We start from the raw sequence: 6,051 nt of genomic DNA, 5'->3' as shown, positions 1-6,051 counted from the left end.
CCCTATAGAAAGGGTGTATAAGATGTGATACCAAGACAAGTTGGGGCCATTTTGTGGTCCTTCAATCTCTTGCAGTTACCCTTTAAAAACTTAAAAATTTACTTAAAGGAGAACTAGTAGCCAGTTATTCTGCTTCAATTCACATTTAGCTTACGTTTGAAGACAAACCCTTCTTTTTGCTTTTGCCATTTTACTGCAACAATGTTTTTCTGTTTGCTAGTTCTAGGGTAGCATTCTAATTCTAAAGCATGATCATTAGCACAAAAGAATAACAAAATATTTAATCATTTCTTCCCTCTTGACAACCGCTGTGCTATCTACACCTAAAATAGGACATCCAGTTAGGCTTTTGCTGTAAAAAGGATAAAAACACATCACATGGCATCAAAAGGATCCTAAAGCAAACAACCTACCTGAGATAACTATCAGGGTACATACTTAAAAGTAATTTATTTGCCTTGTTAAAATTTCCCTGGTCAGAGAAAATGTTTCACAGAAACCATTATTTTTTTCTTGCATTCCACTAACCTTACACATTAAGCAAAAAAAATTGTTAATATCAAAAATGCCTATTTTAAAAAGCCAACTCTTCAGCATTTTTATTGATCGCATTTGGAAAGCCTTATGCTACTATTTAAAAGGCATCACAGACCAATTCATTTGGCCAAATAATTCTACATCATTAGTTTGAAATAACACTTAATGAAACAGCCACAGCATCAAAAGATTGAAGTTACATTGGAATCTCCAGAAATGATAAAACATTTTGCACTACTTTAAAAAAATATATGGAAAGTTAAGAAAAGAAACCCTGAGAATTACATCAACACTTGCAAGGTAAGCACAGAGCATCACCTGTGAAGTCTGACTAAACTTCAAAAGATCTGTTCACACAGCTTAAAAGCAATGAAATTCAAAATACAATAAACAAAAATAAACTTTTGGTTTCTGTCTGACATGTAAAGAGCTTGGACGTATTCACTCCCATCCTCACAACAAGAATAAAGCTGGACAAAATGAAATCCAACAACTCTTCTCAGAGTCACCCGAGAATTGAGATCATAAGACAAACTGTTGTCCTGAAAACTGACAAACAGACAGGCAATTATAGAGAATCACAGCTTACCGGTATATTTAAACTGTAACTGATAAACTGCTGGAGGCTCAGTGTAGACTAGAGTTAGAGTTAAAAAACTCTGAAGGATCCCAGTCTTAGGGAGGCCCCCACACTTTCCACAGTTTTTCTTGAAAGAACCCTACCAGTTCCTCACTACAAAGATCAGAGAAAAATCCTCCAGTGCCTCCCACAGCGGGGAGGGGAAAGGCCACCATTGTCGAAATATGCCCAGAGGTCTCTCCTCCTTAAACAAGGCCTGCCCTCAAGGGAAACTATTTTACCAGAGCCTAACCTAATGAGATTTTATCAAAGCCTATCCAACCTGGGGAAGGAAAACACCCAACTCCAGCTCAAATACAGAACTCAGGCTCACAAACAGATTGAGACCTAATCATAGGACTACAGAAGGCTTGCCCTCCTCCTACACATTACCCCCAGATCAGTAGCACTCCTGCATAACAGCAAGGGATTATAGCTGAAAGAATTGAAAGCCTCGGACCCTATTTATGGACAAACACAACAGAGGAGACAAAAAACAAGGACACTAGAGGAAGTTTTAGCCTCCGAGCATGTACAGCTACAGCAAACAGTAAATGGCCTAACTCTTAGCCAGATAAACATAAAAGCTCACACTAAAGACCAATCTACTTCAGCTCCTTTTACCTGAGATATCATGTTCATCTTTCAAAATAAAATTGCAATGCATGATAAAACACAAAATCACAGTCTGAAGAAACAAAGCAAGCGTCAGAACTAGACTCAGACTTGGCAGAGATTTTGGAATTACCAGACTTGAAATTAAAGTGACTATGATTAATGTGCTAATGGCTGTAATGGAAAAAGGAAATAACATGCAAGAACAGACGGGTAATGTAAACAGAGAGATGGAAACTCTAAGAAAGAATCAAGTTAGAAAATGTTAGAAATCAAAAACACTGTAACAGAAATGAAGAACGCTTTGATGAGTTCATCAATAGACTGAACATGGCTAGGGAAAAAAAAATCAGTGGGCTTGATGACATGTCAACGGAAACTTCCAAAAGTTAAATGCAAAAAGCTAAAAGAATGAAAAAGATGGAATAGAATATCCAAGAACTGTGGGATAATTACAAAAGGTGTAACATACGCATAATGGGAATGCTAGAAGGAGAAAGAACAGAGAACATAAGAAATATTTGAAGTAATCATGGCTGAGAATTTTCCAAAGTTAGTAACAGACACCAAACTACAGATCTGGGAAGCTCGCAGAACAGCAACTAGGCAAAATGCCAGAGAATCTACACCTAGGCATATCATATTCAAACTTTAGAAAATCAAAGACAAAGAGAATACCTTGAAGGAAGCCAGGGATAGTGGCGGTAGACGGGGAACGTTAGATATAGAGAAATAGGTAAGAATTACTTTGGACTTCTCTCCAGAAACCATTCAAGCAAGAAGAAAGTGGAGTGAAATATATAGTGTTGAAGGAAAAAACCCACTAACCTAGAATTCTGTACACAATGAACAACTCTATGTCCACAAATTTAATAACCTAGATGAAGTGAAACAAAATCTACCAAAACAAACACAAAGAGAAATAGATAATCTGAATAGGCCTATATCTAGTAATGAAATTGAATCAATAATTAATAACCTTTCTAAAAATGCTCCAGGCCCAGATGGGTTCACTGGTGGATTCTACCAAACATTTAAGGTAGAAATGATACTAATTCTCTACAATCTCTTCCATAAAATAGAGCAGAGGAAACAATTCCTAACTCATTCTATAAGGCCAGCATTACCTTAATACTAAAACCAGACAAAGACATTACAAGACAGGAAAAGTACAGAACACATGAATATAGATGCATAATCTCTCAACAAAATATTAGCAAATTGACTCCAAAAATGTATAAAAGCAATCATATACCATAACCAAGTGGGATTTATCCCAGGTACGCAAGGGGCTTTTTCAACACTGAAAATCAATTAATGTAATCAATTGATATCAATGGGCTAAAGAAGAAAAGCACATGATCCTATCAATAGATGCATAAAATGCATCTCACAAAATCCAACACCTATTTATGATGAAAACTCTCAGGAAATAATGTATAGAGGGAACTTCCTCAACTTGATAAAGAACATCTACAGAAAACTGACAGCCAGCATCATACTTAATGCTGAGAAATTAAATTATTTTCCCCAAGACAGAGAACAAGGGAAGGATGTCCCATCATCACTCCTAGTCAACATGCTACTGGAAGTCCTAGCTAACAGAGCAAAACAAGAAAATGAAATAAAAGGCATACAGACCGGGAAGAAAGAAAGAAACTATCTTTGTTCATAGATGACATTATTGCCTATGTCAAATAATTGACCAAAAAAAAAAAAGCCCGGAACTAAAAAGTGATTATAGCAAGGTTGCAGGATACAAAATTATTATACAAAAGTCAATTGCCTTCGCATAAACCAGCAATGAAAAATTGAAATTTGAAGTGAAAAACACAATACTATTTACATTAGCACCAAAACAATGAAATAAATCTAACAAAATACGTACAAGGTCTATATGAGGAAAACTACAACTCAGATGAAGTAAACCAAAGAAGAACTAAGTAAATGGAGAGATGTTCCATGTTAATGGATAGCAACTTTCAATTGTTAAGATGTCAGTTCCAACTAACTTGATCAATAAATTCAACTCAATCTCAATCAAAATCACGGCAAGTTATTGTTTCAGACACCGATAAATTGATTTCAGAGTTTATATGGAAATGCAAAAGATCCAGAATAGCCAACTCAATACAGGCATACCTCGTTTTATTGCATTTCTCAGATACTGAGTTTTTTTACAAGTCCCCCCGCCAGCAAAAAGATTGCCACTCACCGAAGGCTCAGATGATGGTTTGCAATTTTTAGCAATAAAGTATCTTTTAATTAAGGTATGTAGATTGCTTTTTTAGAATAATGCTATTGCACACTTAGACTACAGTGTAGTGTCAACATAACTTTTACCTGCACTGGGAAACCAAAAAATTCACGTGACTCGCCTTATTGCAACATTTGCTTTATTATGGTGGTCTGGAACCGAACCGGCAACATCTCTGAGCAATGCCTGTATTGAAAAAGAACAAAGTCAGAGGACTGACGGTACCTGACTTCAAAAATTACTATAAAGCTGCAGTGGTCAAACCAGTGTGGTACTAGAGAAAGAATCGACAAAAACATTAATGGAACAGAATAGAGAGCCCACAAGCAGACTCACATAAATATTATCAACTGATCTTTGACAAAGGAGCAAAGAAGATAGTCTTTTTAACAAACGGTGCTAGAACAATTGAACATCCACATAAAAAAAAAATGTAGACACAGACCTTACATTTCTCACAAATGTTAACTCAAAATGGATCATAAACTTAAAAATATGACGCAAAAGTATAAAACTTCCAGAAGATAACACAGAAGAAAATCTAGGAGACCTTGAGTTTGGCAATGAGTTTGTAGAAAACACCAGGAGCACAATCCATGAATGAACAAAGTGGTCGTTTAAATTCACTAGAATTAAAAACTTCTGCTCTGTGAAGGAACGTCAAGAGAACGAAAAGACAAGCCACGGACTGAGAGAAAATATTTGCAAAAGACATCTGGTAAAGGAATTTTATCCAAAATATATAAGTAACTCTTAAAACTCAACAATAAGAAAATGAACAACCCAATAAAAAATGGGTGAAAGAGTTGAACAGACACCTCACAAAAGAAGATATACTTATGGCAAACAGGCACATGAAAAGAAGTCCGGCATCAGATGTTATTACAGAACCGCAAATTGTGAGATACCACTACACACGTATTAGAATGGCCAAAATCCAAAACACTGACAACACCTAATGCTGGTGAGGATATGGAGCAATGAGAACTCTCATTCGTTGCTGGTGAGAATGTAAAATGATACATCCATTTTTGGAAGGCAGTTTGGCAGTTTCTTATAAAGCTAAATAAACATAGTCTCCACTACACAATCCAGCAATTGTGCTCCTTGGTATCTACTCAGTTGATTTGAAAACTTATGTCAATACAGAAGCCTGCACAACAAATGTTTACAGTAGTTTTATTCATAATTGCAAACACTTGGAAGCAAGCAAGATGTCCTCCAATAGATGAGTGGATAAACAAACCGTGTACATCCATACAATGGAATATTATTCAGTGATAGAAATGAGCTATCAGGCCAGAAAAAGACACGGAGAAAGCTTAAACGCAAATTCTAAGTGAAAGAAGCCAGTCTAAAAAGGCTACTTCCTGTAGGACATTCTGGAAAAGGTAAAGCTATTGAGACAGCAAAGAAATGAGTGGCTGCCAAGAGTTCAGGAGGAGAAAACAAGAAGGGAGAGGTGGAATAGACAGAGCACCGGAGATTTTTAGAGCGGTGAAACTATTCTGTACAATAATGTAATGGTGATTTTACACCATTATAATGACGGATATTACACCAGATGACATTACGCATTTGGCAAAACCCATAGAACTGTACAAGACAAAGAGTGACTGCTAATGTAAACTATGGACTTTAGCAAGTAATAACGTATCATTCATTAAGTGTATAAAATGCACCACACTAATGTAATGTAAGATGTTAATAATAGGAGAAACTGTGTGTGGGGTGAGGAGAGGGGGTATATGGGAACTCTTCGCGCTTTCTGCTCAATCATTCTGTAAACCTAAAACTGCTCTAAAAAAGTCTACTAGAAAAAAATTATGTTATTGTGTCCGTAGGCCTCTAATTTATTAAAAAGTCGACGTGTGCACACATTAATTTTCAAAAAAGGTTTGCTCATGGAAATGCAAAATTGATATAATAATTTTCTTATTTTCAGTTCTATGTATTTTCATGTATTACTTGTGTAAGTTTCAACAGCTAGCTTATTCTCTCTCCCCTCCCAACTACCCGCCCC

This window comes from Diceros bicornis, chromosome 22, assembly GCF_020826845.1.
Source record: "Diceros bicornis minor isolate mBicDic1 chromosome 22, mDicBic1.mat.cur, whole genome shotgun sequence".
NCBI lineage: Eukaryota > Metazoa > Chordata > Mammalia > Perissodactyla > Rhinocerotidae > Diceros > Diceros bicornis.
This window is presented reverse-complemented; position numbering follows the sequence as displayed.